The 16,240-nt window shown below is 40.5% G+C and overlaps 1 protein-coding gene across 11 annotated transcripts in view; it reads left to right on the top strand.

Moving 5' to 3' along the window:
* The window catches only part of LOC132391847 (sodium/hydrogen exchanger 9B2-like), a 204,951-nt gene that overhangs the window by 82,083 nt on the left and 106,628 nt on the right, over positions 1-16,240 (top strand). For 2 of the 11 annotated variants that reach the window (XM_059965529.1, XM_059965530.1), the window contains exon 3: positions 609-727. The exons of 8 other annotated variants lie outside the window; for them this stretch is intronic. The gene's annotated coding sequence lies outside the window, so the exon portion shown is untranslated. Of the gene's footprint in view, positions 1-608; positions 728-4,797; positions 4,817-16,240 lie in introns of those variants that run through there. One more of the 11 variants, XM_059965539.1, reaches the window with a different exon arrangement.

Here is a 16,240-nt window from a genome sequence, read left to right as displayed (position 1 = left end):
TGGTGCAGGCAAGTAATCAGCAACAAACTTGAGAATCAAGTTTATTATGTCATGAAATTTGTTTTGCCCAGCAGTACAGTGCATTATAAAATATTACTGGAACTTACAAAAAGAAACGTAAAAAAGTAGTGCAAAAACTGAGTGTGTTCATGGTCCATTCAGAAATTTGATGGTGGAGGGGAAGAAGCTGCTCTTAAAATGTTGAGTGTACTGTAGAAATTCAGGCTCCTGTACCTCTTCGATGATGGTAGCAATGAGGAGAGGGCATGTCCTAGATGGCAAGGGTCTTTCATGATGGACACTGCAGTGTGGTCAACAAACTTGATTAACAAGGGAATTATTCAGAAGCTCCATTCTGGTTGGCTATAGGATTGTCAATAAATACAACTGGAAATAATCCAGTTATTTACTGTGAAATTATTTACTGTAATCACAGCAAAACATATTGACAGATAGAGAAAGTTATGGACAGTCTACTGAGTGGTGAACATTGTCTGAGAGCAAAATTAGAGGTGAATGTTCTACCTCCAAAATTCAGAAAACTACTCACAGAAGGTACTGTCGTGTGTCTAAATTCTGCCTTTCATTTGAATCTTCCTTTTGCTTAGCCCAACAGAAAGGCAAAGAGCTATTGGTATATCCAGTTGAAAGAAAAATGTTTATTAACACAGATTTGAGGATCACCATTTGGCCTCACCAGTGAAGAAGGAACCAGCAATATTGGCCGGTAGGAGATAGAGAAGATTTGTTGAAGACTAGGGCGTACTTGGATTAATCTACATTCTTCAGCACTCCATTGTAAAATATATTTATACTGTTAAATAACATTTTGAAACTGTTTTAAAGGAAAAAAGAAAAAGTGCTATGCATTCAGTAATCATTGTCAAGGACAGTACATTGCTTGCACATTTTATCTGTGACCATGTGGGTCTCCTCCAAGTATTCTGGTTTTCTCTCACATCTCAACGACATGCATGTTGGTAGGTTAACTGACCTCTGTAAATTGCTCCTGTAGCATGCAGGTTAATGTGTAGGTAACGGGTAGAAAATGGGATTAATGGATGAGGAAGAAACATGGGGATAATAAAAAAAAGATTAATATAAATGGGTGGTGGATTTTTGGCATAGATTTGGTAGACCAAAAGGCCTACTTTCGTAAGACTCTATGACTTCAGTTGACGTGACTGATGAAAATAGAGCTGTGGATGTTATCTCCATGGGTTTGAGCAAATCTCTCATGGTAGGCTCATCCAAAAGATTACAATGAATTGAATCTTGATAACCTGGCTGCTTTGATTTAGAATTGGCTTGCCAGTAAAATAGAGGCTAGTGACCTTTGTGACTGGAAGTCTGTGACTAATGGTGTTACGCAGGATTCTATACTGGGACCTCTGTTGTGATAAATTTGGTTAGGATAGATGAATAAGATTGCAGGTGATACAAAGTTTGGTGGTGCTTAAGACAGCACAGAAGATTGCTAAAGGATACAACAGGATGTTGATTGGTTGCAAATATAGGTGGAGAAATGGCAGATGAAGTCTAAAGGCCAAATGTGAGATGCTGCGTTTTTGGAAATCAAGTAGGGTGGTTTCCAACTGATTGGACACATTGGGACCAGTACATGTTGGCCCAGTAAACTAGCTGCCCCAATTAGCGAAGTTTCTTGGAAATAGTTAAAGGTATAATAGAACAAAGTAATTTTAATTAAGTAACAAATTATGTATTTAGATAAAATACGGAACAAATTCGAACATTACCAATGCCTCTACAATACTATAAAAGTGTATTAGTTGCTAATAGTCATCAATGGAGGAACTTATCCAGTGTACACGACTGTTATTTTGGCTATAAATGAACAAAATCAGCTCAGGCACCTAGTGCAGGCTTTATAAGAAGGCAGTCTATATTCTGCACTAGGTTGCATCTTCAAAATCTTCACTTACATTGTAACATTCAAGATGATTGTTGATACCTTCAAATTCTTCATAGTACCTTAACTGCTGAAGTATTGAAATCATTTCACATTCATTCCTGATCACTTCTCGGATCTCAAGCCTGAATGCTTGAAGCCTAGTGAGCAAAACAGTTCTTCATTGTCTTACTGCTAATTTCTCACCGAGCATCAGTGACAAAAATCACTGCTTTTTGAACACAAGCACATGCAGTTGGCATTATTTAAAAACTGTTTGCACTAAACACAGTATAGTATCCAACAGCCACTCAAGTGCAGGTGACTTAGAAACTATTTAGCAACAGTCTTCCATCCCAATTAAGCAGTGTCCCAAATAAATAAAGGGAATCCCATCTCTTTTATGGATTCGTTTTTGTGTTTTTTTTAAAAAAGAGTTGTCCCAAATAAGCGGCTGCCCCGATTAAGTGATGGCCCAATTAAGTAGTATCCTTTGTATAAAGGACAATACACTGTTAATAGCAAGGCCCTAACAAGTGTTTATATACGGGGCGATCTTCAGGTCCAAATCAAAAGCTCCTTGAAAGTGGTTGATCTTGCCTTTATTAGTTGAGGCATTGAATTCAAGAGTCAGGAAGTTGTGTTGCAGCTTTAAAAAATTCTAGTTAGGTCACATCTGGACTATAGCATTGAATTTTGATTGCCCTATTATAGAAAGGATATAGAGGCATTGGAAAGGGTGCAGAAGCGATTTACCAGGAAGTTGCTGGATTAGAGGGCATATGCTATGAGGAGAGGTTAGACAACCTTGAGTTGTTTTCTCTGGAGCGGAAGAGATGAAGTGTAGATAGAGTAGGCAGCTGGTATTTTTTTCCCCTAGGGTCAAAATGTCTGTAGAGGGCATGCAGTTAAGGAGAAGGGATAAATTCAAAGGAGATGTGTGCAACACTTTTTTTTATGCTGAGTTGTGGGTGCCTGAAATGCGCTGCTTGGGGTGGTGGCGGAAGCAAATATAATTAGAAGGGTTTAAGAGGCTCTTAGATAGGATATGCAGATAATTGAGAGATATGGACATATAGAGAGAAGAGATTAGTTTAGTTGAACATGTAATGACTAGTTTAATTTAGTTTGGTACAACATTATGGGCTGAAGAACCTAATCCTGTGCTATACTATTCAATGAGTTTGAAGAAGTTGGAGAAATAACAAGCAGGATAGACAAAGGAAGAATCAGTTGATGTTGTGTACTTTGGCAAGGTACCACACATGAGGCAGCTTAAGAAGATACGAACCCATGGTGTTACGGGAAAGATATTAGCATGGATAAAGCAGTGGCTGATTGGCAAGCAGCAAATATAGGAATAAAAGGATCATTTTCTGGTTGGCTGCTGGTGACTAGTGGTGTTCCACAGGGGATCTGTGTTGAGACCAATTCTTTTTATGTTATATGTCAATGATTTGGATGATGGAATTGATGGCTTTGTTGCAAAGTTTGCAGGTGATACAAAGGTAGGTTGAGGAGCGGGTAGCTTTGAGGAAGTAGGAAGGCTATAGATGGACTTTAGGAGAGTGATTAGGAGAATGGCCGAAAAAATGGCAGATGGAATGCAGTAAACAAGTGGTAGATGGAATGCAGTACCAGAAAGTTCATGGTCATGCACTTTGGTAGAAGAAATGAAAAGATAGATTGCTCTCTTAATGGAAAGAAAATACAAAAACTGAGGTGCAACGTGACTTGGGAGTCCTTGTGCAGGATTCCTGAAAGATTAATTTTCAGGTTGAGCCTGTAGTGAATAAGCAAGTGTTAGCATTCATTTCAAGAGGACTAGAATATAAAAGCAAGAATGAAATGTTGAGACTTTATAAAGCACTGGTGAGGCCTCACTTGGAGTATTGTGAGCAGTTTAGGGCCCCTCGTCTTAGAAAGGATGTGCTGAAATTGAAGAGGTTTTAAAGGATGTTTGCAAAAATGATTCCAGGATTGACTGGCATGTCACATGAAGAGTGTTTGATGGCTCTAGGCCTATATTCGGAAGAATTGAAATCTATCAAATGGTGAAAGGCCTTGATAGAGTGCATGTGGAGAAGATGATTTTCCTATGGTGGGACAGTCAAAGACCTGGGGACACAGCCTCAGAGTAGAGGGATGACCTTTTAGAATGGAGATGAGGAGGAATTTCTTTAGCCTGCAAGTGGTGAACCTGTGGAATTCTTTGCCTCAGGCAGCTCCGGAGGCCAAGTCTTTATGTATATTTAAAGCAAAGGTTTATAGATTCTTGATTGGTCAGGGCATGAAGGGATACAGGGAGAAGGCAGGAGATTAGGGCTGAGAGGAAAATTGGATCAGCCATGATGAAATGGTGGAGCAGACCCAATGGGCCAAATGGCCCAATTCTGCTTCTATATCTTGTGGTCATGTATGAAGAGCGATGAGAAGGCTTTGTTTTATTGAATTACCTGAAAAAAATATCAAAATGATCTACATAAAGATGCAAAAATTATTGCTGTAGATAAATGGGAATAATTATTCCTGACAGTCAGTAGGGTTGCCGAGAAAGCACAAATTTTTATAATCGTAGCAGTTTTTTTTTAATTAGTTTTTTTATACATTTTCTACATCGCTACAGATAAAAAAAAACCCAGATCAAAATGAAGAACATTGATAACAGTGCAAAAATAAACATACAATAATAATATAATACAAAAGAAGATAATTGAGAAAGCACCCAAATTGAAGACATGTAAAATTAGTACCCTCCCCAATCCCCGCAACAAGCAGTTTAAAATAAAATAATTTCCAAATGAACTTTGTTACAGTATGAAGTTAACACAATCATTGTTGAAGAAAGTCTATTTATCCTACTGAATGGAAATTGGATAATTGATTCAGAAGGAAGAACATTATCAGGTACATGGAAATTAGATTTGATGATTGATTGAGAGCTGGTGGTGAGAAAGTCTTTCCGTTGACCTATGCTATATTACAGTCATTGGCAAACACACTTCCAGAAACCCTTTTGCTCCAAATTTATGCCCAAAATTCTCTTCTGAAGCTTAATTAATTTAAGGGATAAAAGTGCATGCCCTGTGCCTTGACCATTCACTTAGTTCACAACTGTCCCTCTGCCTTGTGCTCTTCTCATTCAGTCACCATATCCTTAGATTCTTTTGGTACCTGAAAATCTGAGATGATCTTGAATGTTCTCCGAGCATCTGTAAGCCCTCAGAAGGCAAGAATTACAAAGTTTACTGTACTCTGAGAACTTTCTGCTTATCCCAGATAATCAACCTGTGAGACTCCAGAGTCCGGTTTGTGACATATGTCATTAAATTTGTGGTTTTGTGGCAGCAATACAGTGCAATACATAAGAAATTACTATAAATTTCAATAAGAATAAATTTTAAAATGGTGCAAAAGAGAGCAAAATAGTGAATAAGTGTTCATGTATAATTTAGAAATCTGATTGTGGGGGGAAGAAGCTGTTTCTAAAACATTGAGTATGTATTGTTATGAACCCCGTAACTGGGTCACTTACCAGCAAAGATAGAGAGGTCCGTTGAAGTCTGGTGATACTATTTTTAACAGTATTTATTAGTAAAAATACACAAAAATAATATCAATGCAACCATACAGATAATATACGTCGTCAATACTAAATCTAAAAGTGCGGGAATAATAATAATCAATAAGAAATAAGCTCTATCGTTGTCTAGGGGATAATGTATTGTCCGATGGAAATATAAAAGTCACTCAGTTCATTCAGGCTGCAGCCTTTTGGTTGTCGCTGTGTTGCGCTTTGTTGGAGAGAGAGAGAAATAGGAATAGAATGGGAACAGTTACCGCTGCGGGTTTTCCAACCTTTATGATTTCGATCCTTCGGGAGTCCCGTTGGTGTGGCCGCCAATCCCAGGCAAAGGGAAAGGATGCGTGTGAGCCCCCCACCGGCTGTCGCTATTAAACGCTGTCACGGGATTTCTAGCGTTTCTCCTGGTGCGTCTAAAGGGGTTGTTCCCCAGACCCTCTTTTATCCTTATTCACGGGGTCTCTGATGTCAGTCAGGTTGGGATGATGCAATCCTTCAACCAGCCAACTCTGGTCATCCCCTGAGGGGCTTCAATGAATAGTACTCAATACACAATTCCGTCTCCAAGAGACAATAGCCGTTATCAGGGGTTTTGTTTTCGCTGAGGCCAGGACACATTCCAACCCTTGTGGATTCTGCGTGTCTCTCTGTCATTTCCTGGGTCCCAGACCCAAATTAATAGCGATCTTGCGATTCTCAAAAAGGAGGGGGCGACTTTGTACCCTTCGGCCCCTCAGAGTTGTGGCACATTCGTATCAGTATCTTCATTCTCCTGTACATCTTCCCTGATGGTAGTAATGAGAAGAGGACAAGTCCCTGGATGGTGAGGGTCCTTCATGATCGATGCTGCCTTCTTGAGGCATCTCCTTTTGAAGATGCCCTCAATAGTGGTGGGGCAAATGCCCATGATAACTGAGTCTAGCTACCTAAATCACTCTCAAAATCCTTTATATTTCAGTGAATTTCTTCACCATTTTTCTAAGTTTACTTTGAGTTTAGTAATATTTGAGTACATTTGTAAATATATTGTTTGTTTTAAGTATTTTTGTGTACATAACTTATTACAGGTTGTGTGTAAGAAGTACATGAATTACGTAGGTCATTAATGGGTCAGGAATGGGAAGAGGCAGGTACTAGAGAGTACCCCAGTGGCTGTACCCCTTGACAATAAGTACTCATAAGTACTCAGGGATAGAAGAAAGAGGACCATAGTAATAGGGGACTCAATAGTCAGGGGTTCAGACAGGCGGTTCTGTGGAGGTGGTCAGGAGTCCCAGATGGTAGTTTGCCTCCCTGGTGCCAGGGTTCGGGATGTTTCTGATCACGTCCAAGATATCCTGAAGTGGGAGGGTGAGGAGCTAGAGGTCGTGGTACATGTAGGTACCAATGACATGGGTAGGAAAGGGGAAGAGGTCCTGAAACAAGAGTACAGGGATTTAGGAAGGCAGTTAAGAAGAAGGACCGCAAAGGTAGTAATCTCGGGATTACTGCCTGTGCCACGCAACAGTGAGAGTAGGAATGGAATTAGGTGGAGGATGAATGCGTGGCTGTGGGATTGGAGCAGGGGGCAGGGATTCAAGTTTCTGGGTCATTGGGACCTCTTCTGGGGCAGGCGTGACCTGTTCAAGAAGGACGGGTTACACTTGAATCCTGGGGGGACCAATATCCTAGTGGGGAGGTTTGCTAGGGCTACAGGGCAGACTTTAAACTAGTAAGATGGGGGGGGGGGGCGGGAATCAATTTGAGGAAACTATGGGAGAGGAGGTTAGTTCACCAGTAGAGCAAGTAAGTAGACTGTGTGTGAGGGAGGAAAGGCAGGTGATGGAGAAGAGATGCGCTCAGCCTGAAGATGTAGGGGAGAAGAAAGAAAAGGATAATAAATTTGAATGCATTGTTAGGGATGAAAAGAGAGGAGGAGGTGGAGAGTATCTTAAATGTATCTATTTTAATGCTAGGAGCATTGTAAGAAAGGTGGATGAGCTTAAAGCATGGATTGCTACCTGGAATTATGACGTTGTAGCTATTAGTGAAACATAGTTGCAGGAAGGGTGTGATTGGCAACTAAATATTCCTGGATTTTGTTGCTTCAGGTGTGATAGAGTAGGAGGGGCCAGAGGAGGAGGTGTTGCATTGCTTGTCCGAGAAAATCTTATGGTGGTGCTTTGGAAGGATAGATTAGAGAGCTCCTCTAGGGAGACTATTTGGGTGGAATTGAGGAATGGGAAAGGTGTAGTAACACTGATAGGAGTGTATTATAGGCCACCTAATGGGGAGCGTGAGTTGGAAGAGCAAATGTGTAAGGAGATAGCAGATATTTGTAGTAAACACAAGGTGGTGATTGTGGGAGATTTTAATTTTCCACATGTAGACTGGGAAGCTCATTCTGTAAAAGGGCTGGATGGTTTAGAGTTTGTGAAATGTGTGCAGGATAGTTTTTTGCAACAATACATAGAAGTACCGACTAGAGATGGGGCAGTGTTGGATCTCCTGTTAGGGAATGCGATAGGTCAGCTGACAGATGTATGTGTTGGGGAGCACTTCGGGTCCAGTGATCACAATAGCATTAGCTTCAATATAATTATGGAGAAGGATAGGACAGGACCTAGAGTTGAGATTTTTGATTGGAGAAAGGCTAACTTTGAGGAGATGCGAAGGGACTTAGAGAGAGTGGATTGGGTCAAGTTGTTTTATGGGAAGGATGTAATAGAGAAATGGAGGTCATTTAAGGGTGAAGTTATGAGGGTACAGAATCTTTATGTTCCTGTTAGGTTGAAAGGAAAGGTTAAAGGTTTGAAAGCACCATGGTTTTCAAGGGATATTAGAAATTTGATTCGGAAAAAGAGGGATGTCTACAATAGATATAGGCAGCATGGAGTAAAGGAATTGCTCGAGGAATATAAAGAATGTAAAAGGAATCTTAAGAAAGAGATTAGAAAAGCTAAAAGAAGATACGAGGTTGGTTTGGCAAATAAGGTGAAAGTAAATCCGAAAGGTTTCTACAGTTATATTAAAAGCAAGAGGATAGTGAGGGATAAAATTGGCCCCTTAGAGAATCGGAGTGGTCAGCTATGTGTGGAGCCGAGGGAGATGGGAGAGATTTTGAACGATTTTTTCTCTTCGGTATTCACTAAGGAGAAGGATATTGAATTGTGTAAGGTGTGGGAAACAAGGAAGTTATGGAACCTATGACAATTAAAGAGGTGGAAGTACTGGCGCTTTTAAGAAATTTAAAAGTGGATACATCTCCGGGTCCTGACAGGATATCCCCCAGGACCTTGAGGGAAGTTTGTGTAGAGATAGCAGGAGCTCTGACGGAGATCTTTCAGATGTCATTAGAAACGGGGATTGTGCCGGAGGATTGGCGTATTGCTCATGTGGTTCCATTGTTTAAAAAGGGTTCTAGAAGTAAGCATAGCAATTATAGACCTGTCAGTTTGACATCAGTGGTGGGTAAATTAATGGAAAGTATTCTTAGAGATAGTATTAATAATTATCTGGATAGACAGGATCTGATTAGGAGTAGCCAGCATGGATTTGTGCGTGGAAGGTCATGTTTGACAAACCTTATTGAATTTTTTGAAGAAGTTACGAGGAATGTTGACGAGGGTAAGGCAGTGGATGTAGTCTGTATGGACTTCAGCAAAGCATTTGACAAAGTTCCACATAGAAGGTTAGTTAAGAAGGTTCAGTCATTAGGTATTAATGGTGGAGTAATAAAATGGATTCAACAGTGGCTAGATGGGAGATGCCAGAGAGTAGTGGTGGATAATTGTTTATCGGGATGGAGGCCGGTGACTAGCGGGGTGCTTCAGGGATCTGTTTTGGGCCCAATGTTGTTTGTATTATACATAAATGATCTGGATGATGGGGTGGTAAATTGGATTAGTAAGTATGCCGATGATACTAAGGTAGGAGGTGTTGTGGATAATGAGGTAGGTTTTCAAAGCTTGCAGGGAGATTTATGCCGGTTAGAAGAATGAGCTGAACATTGGCAGATGGAGTTTAATGCTGAGAAGTGTGAGGTTCTACATTTTGGCAGGAATAATCCAAATAGAACATACAGGGTAAATGGTAGGGCATTGAGGAATGCAGAGGAACAGAGAGATCTAGGAATAACAGTGCATAGTTCCCTGAAGGTGGAGTCTCATGTAGATAGGGTGGTGAAGAAGGCTTTTGGAACGCTGGCCTTTATAAATCAAAGCATTGAGTACAGAAGTTGGGATGTAATGTTAAAATTGTACAAGGCATTGGTAAGGCCAAATTTAGAATATTGTGTGCAGTTCTGGTCACCGAATTATAGGAAAGATATCAATAAATTAGAGAGAGTGCAGAGACGATTTACTAGGATGTTACCTGGGTTTCAGCACTTAAGTTACAGAGAAAGGTTGAACAAGTTAGGTCTCTATTCATTGGAGCGAAGAAGGTTGAGGGGGTATTTGATCGAGGTATTTAAAATTTTGAGAGGGATAGATAGAGTTGACGTGAATAGGCTGTTTCCATTGAGAGTAGGGGAGATTCAAATGAGAGGACATGATTTGAGAGTTAGGGGGCAGAAGTTTAAGGGAAACACGAATGGGTATTTCTTTACTCGGAGAGTGATAGCTGTGTGGAATGAGCTTCCTGTAGAAGTAGTAGAGGCCAGTTCAGTTGTGTCATTTAAGTTAAAATTGGATAGGTATATGGACAGGAAAGGAGTGGAGGGTTATGGGCTGAGTGCGGGTAGGTGGGACTAGGTGAGATTAAGAGTTCGGCACGGACTAGGAGGGCCGAGATGGCCTGTTTCCGTGCTGTGATTGTTATATGGTTATTACACCACCGTGTCATGTACATAGTGCAGTTCACTAAAGAAAAGGAAAGTAAAATTAAGTAGACCCATTTCCCAGCTCCTGTGTCTTACTTTCAATTACTTTTGGAAGTTACAAAACAAAACAGCTGTGTTATTTAGCCCCTCTTTGTCAAACAAGCTCCTCACAAAAAGTACTATCTCCAGGACTGGGAGCTATAAATTATCCATTAGGTGTAGTTAAGTGGCAAAAGAACCAAAGCAGAGTTGATGGGCGTGTTGGAGAAAGTAAGTTGCAAGGGTAAAGGCAAACGAGGAATAGAGCTGATGGGATTGCTCTGCTCTGGGCTCGCATTGATCTTATAGGCTGAAAGGCTTCCCTGAAGGTTACAATATGTATAAAGAAATCACTCCGAAGATTCTAAATTGCACTAACATCAAGGATGCCCTCAAATGTCCAAGTTTCAACAAATTCCTGTGAAATCTCAGCAAAGATTCCTTCTGTATTTTAAGAAAACTGCATTATAGTTAATCAAAGATCAACTGTATTCGCCATAAATAGTTACATGTATTGGGAAATTGCTGTGGTGTATTGCTGCTACATGGAATAAAATCGACAGCATTCAACAATTATACAGAATAATGAATTGTATAAAAATGAAATTAGTACCGATAGGAAATAAGATGTGTATAAATACATAAATACCAGCACGTATTACAATGAAAACATCATTATAAAATAGTGGCTTAAAAAGTCTACAGTGCAAAGTTTACAATGACTGAGGTGATAGTGGGGCATGGGGCTAATGAGAATGGTCGATCAGCTTAACTCCTTGCAGGAAAATTTTATAAATGACATGAAGCTTTTGTTTTAATAGCAGTATAGCACTTTCCAGAAGGGAGCTTTTAGAAAAGGCAGTTTGCTGGGTGGGTAATATCTGCAATTACTTTTCCTGCCTGCTTCTTTGTCCTACACACACACACAAGCCTTCAAGGGAATACAAGAAAGCAATTGCTTTGAACCTATTTGGTTACAGTGTCTATAGATTTAGAATTAATCTTGGTAAAACTTCTTTTTTGTTTTAAATCTCCCATCAGACAGTGAGCTGCTGCAAATGGCATTTTCATATTTGGAAGTATGCTCAGGACAGTGATACAAAAGGCATTAATCTGCCACTTTTTCAACTGCAGATTTACCAAATTAAAGCCAATAATAATTCAGCGATAGGAATTCCATGGGCAAACTGGAGAAATTACTACATCACTCCAATTGTAACTTGATTTAGTTTATCATCACTTAACATTTCTCTTGATATTCAATACAAAGCAGAAATCTCATTCCAAAGATATATGTGATCCTTTATGTACCTTATATAGGCTTTCACAAACATTTTGATTCATCTTTACAATAATGTGTGAGAGAGAGAGAGAGAGGTAATTTTCCAGATTGCAAAAAATGATTGCCATTAAATCCAATGTGCAATCCATTTGAATATATCATGATTGATGATTTCAGATATAGAGACATAGAGCGTACAGTATGCAAACGGGCCCTTTGGTCTAACTGGTACACCCCAACCAAGATAACCATTTGTCTACGTTTGGCCCATATCCTTCTAAATTCCTATTTACATACCTTTTTAAAATGTTATTGATGTACTCGCCTCAACCTCTGGCAGCTCATTCCATATGTTGACCATTCTTAGGGTGAAAATGTTGCCCTGCAGTTTCCTATTAAATATCTTCCCCTTCACCTAAAATCTACCAAACCTGGGGAAAAGACTACTCATTCACTCTATCTATGCCTCTTGTGATTTTATATCACCCACACATGGGTGGTGGGTTGGAGGCGCATCTCTACCAAAGGAGGTATAAGGCGCTCTTTCCCACTGTTAGCCTGCAGATCACCGTTGGGTAATGTGTAGCACCTGATTAGTCCCCTGAACAGGATCATGTGAAACCATGGGAGCAGGTGGTGGATATCACAAAACCTGGTTATGCAACCACTGATGTCAGGCAGACAATCTCTGAAGTGTATTGATAATGGCCTGGAGTCATTTGTCTTGTGAAGAAGGCAAAGGCAGATCACTTCTGTGGAAAAATTTGCCAGGAACAATCATGGTCACAAGACCATGATTGCTCACATCATATGACACAGCTCATGATGATAAGATCACCCCCACATTCTCGTACACTCTCTCCATAACTCCTCAACTCCCAGGAATTTATGCATTCTTTTTAACCTAATGGCATCTCCCCTACAGCAGGATGATCAAAATTGAACGTATTCCAAATACAAGAGATTCTGCAGATGCAGGAAATTTTGATCAACAATCGCAGGAGGAATTCAAGTCAGGCAGCATCTATGAAGGGGAATAAACAGTCGGCATTTCATGACAAGATCCTGAAGAAGGGTCTTAGCCCAAAACACAATATTCCAAATATGGCCTTACCAATGTTTTGTACAGCTGCAATGCAACATCCCAACTTCTCTACTGAGTGCCCTGACTGATCAAGATTAGCATGCCAAAAAGCTGCCTTTACAACGTTGTGATGACACTTTCAGGGAACCATGTATGTGTACTCTTAGGTCCTTTTATTCTATAACACTTTAAGGGCTCTACCATTCACTGTGAAATCCTTACTCCATATGTCTTCCCAAAATACAATATTTTGCACTTATCCAAATTAAACTCTATTACTATTTCCTGGCTAATTCACCCAGCTGAGCTAGATCCCTCTATAAATCCTGATAATCATCTTCCCTCTTTAACAGCACCATCTATTTTTAGTAACCATGACTTGTTCTTTCTCATCCAAATCATTGATATATGATGACAAATAATATGGTGATCAAAGCCCATCTACTTCAGTACCATTTTCTTTTCTGTATTCCTTGATGTTTAGAACTCTCTTGATCTGTATTTTGATTGAACTCAAATATTGACTATTCACAGCCCTGGGAAACTGAGAATTCCAGAGATTCACCATAGAAACGACATGTTGTGACTAGTTGATTACTGCTGGTATTAGTGCTTGGGTGTCAGTTATTCATGATCTACGTGGAAGATTTGGCTAAAGGGACCACAAGTCTGCTGGCAATACTAAACTAGCTGAAAGGTTGAGCGGAGCAGTACAAATATAATTTTATTCAGACAAATATGAGGTAATACACTTTGGCAGGCCAAATACTGTTAGAACAGTATATACCGAGTATATGCAAGGACCTTTCGGAACACTGAAAAATAGTGAGACCTTGGTGTACAAACTATAGCTCCCTGAAAGCGGCAACACAGATAGATAAGGTAGTTGAAGGAGGCACTTTTTATGATTGACTTTATAGGCCAACATTGAGTATAAGATTTGGGATGTTACCTTAGAGTTGTACCAAGCATTGATTAGAATAACATTGTATACCATTGTGGTCCCCACAAAACAGGAAGAATGAAAGCGTGCTGAAGGTATACAGGATAGTTAGTCGTTTTCCTGAAACAATGGATTCTAGAACTAGAGCACATGGGTTTAAAATGAGAGCAAAAATTTAAAGGAGAACTGACGGAAGTTTTTCATACAATAGACAATAGGTGCAGAAGTAGACCATTCGGCCCTTCGAGTCTGCACCGCCATTTTGAGATCATGGCTGATCAACTACTATCAACACCCGGTTCCTGCCTTGTCCCCATATCCCTTGATTCCCCTATCCATAAGATACCTATCTAGCTCCTTCTTGAAAGCATCCAGAGAATTGGCCTCCACTACCTTCCGAGGCAGTGGATTCCAGACCCCCACAACTCTCTGGGAGAAGTTTTTCCTTAACTCTGTCCTAAATGACCTACCCCTTATTCTTCAACCATGCCCTCTGGTACTGGACTCTCCCAGCATCTGGAACATATTTCCTGCCTCTATCTTGTCCAATCCCTTAATAATCTTATATGTTTCAGTCAGATCCCCTCTCAATCTCCTTAATTCCAGCATGTACAAGCCCAGTCTCTCTAACCTCTCTACGTAAGACAGTCCGGATATCCCAAGAATTAACCTTGTGAATCTACATTGCACTTCCTCTGCAGCCAGGATGTCCTTCCTTAACCCTGGAGACCAAAACTGTACACAATACTCCAGGTGTGGTCTCACCAGTGCTCTGTACAAATGCAAGAGGATTTCTTGCTCTTGTACTCAATTCCCTTTGTAATAAAGGCCAACATTCCATTAGCCTTCTTCACTGCCTGCTGCACTTGCTCATTCACCTTCAGTGACTGATGAACAAGGACTCCTAGATCTCTTTGTATTTCTCCCTTATCTAACTCTACACCATTCAGATAATAATCTACCTTCCTGTTCTTACTCCCAATGTGGATAACCTCACACTTATTCACATTAAACGTCATCTGCCAAGTGTCTGCCCACTCACCCAGCCTATCCAAGTCACCCTGAATTCTCCTGACATCCTCATCACATGTCACACTGTCACCCATTTTAGTATCATCAGCAAATTTCCTGATGTTATTTTCTATGCCTTCTTCCAAATCGTTGACGTAAATCGTAAACAGCTGTGGTCCCAATACCGAGCCCTGTGGCACCCTACTAGTCACCACCTGCCATTCTGAGAAACACCCATTCACCGCTACCCTTTGCTTTCTATCTGCCAACCAGTTTTCTATCCATGTCAATGTCTTTCCCCCGATGCCCTGAGCTTTGATTTTACCCACCAATCTCCTATGTGGGACCTTATCAAATGCCTTCTGAAAAGAGATGGTGATTATCTACAAAGAGCTCCCAGAAGAGATGGTGGAAGCAGATACAATTATAATGTTTAAAGGATGTTTGAACAGCTACTTGAATAGGAAAGCTGGAGAAGGATACAAGTCTAATGCAGGCAAATGGGATTGGCATCGATGAATGAGCTGAATCATAATTTTCTATGATTCTAACTGGGATTTTTAAGTATGGAGGAAGGTGTAAAGGGTTTAATGGATTTATGGACAAGCTGAAAATATAGCACATGGAATGTACTCTGGAAAATAAAGATGTCATCTACTTTGCATGTGACAGAAGTATTTAAGAGGTGAGAGATTGGGTAGATAGACCAGTGGACTCCCCTCACCCACCCACCATATGGTCGGCAAGCCACAGGGTTGGACGAGGGCTAGTACACTGCCTCCCCTCCCCAGTTGATGGCCCAGAGGTTGAAGTCCCTAGGTAGGCTTGTCTGAAGGTCAGAGGCCCAATATCTGTAAGTCCAGGCTAGGGACTGGAGGTTCAAGGCACAATGTCTGAGAGTCCAGAACCAAGGGCTGGAGGTTGTAGGCCTATAGGTGGCCTGTCCTGGGTTGGAGGCCTCTGTGTGTGGGTTTATGGGAAGTACGAAAAGGGGCGTGTTTACTGTTTGGTTTTATTGTTGCTGTTGCTTGTGTTGTTCTGCTGAAAGTTGTGGGCATGCCTCGTTGGTGCTGGAATGTGTGGTGATATTTGTGGGCTGTGTCCGGCACAGCTTTAGGTTGTGTTGGTTATTGAGACAAAACAATGATTCCACTGTATGCTTTGTTGTACATTTGATAAGTAAATCTGAATCTGTTGTCCTCGGTGAACACTGATACCTCACACATCTTCCAAATCCAAGCATAAATTTCCTCCCTTCATCCTTGAATAGTCCTACCCTTTCCATAGTTACATTCTTGTTTTTTAATGCAGGTATAAAGTGCTTTGGAATTCTCCTTAATCTTATTGCCCAGGACATTTCATGATCCCTTTTGACCCTCCTAATCCTCTCATGAGCTTATTTCTGCTATATTTATCTTCTTGAAGGCCCTATCTGATTTAAGTTTCCAAAAGTTTACATATGCTTCTTTTGGGGAATTTGTCTGAATTCATCACCTTCATGTCATCCAAGGTTGTCTTATCTTGCCATTCTTGTTATTCCTCCTTACCAGAATATGGTGTCCTGAGCTTTGATCAACAGCTCCCACAA

Source organism: Hypanus sabinus, chromosome 3 (assembly GCF_030144855.1).
Source record: "Hypanus sabinus isolate sHypSab1 chromosome 3, sHypSab1.hap1, whole genome shotgun sequence".
Classification (NCBI taxonomy): Eukaryota; Metazoa; Chordata; class Chondrichthyes; order Myliobatiformes; family Dasyatidae; genus Hypanus; species Hypanus sabinus.
This window is presented reverse-complemented; position numbering and strand designations above follow the sequence as displayed.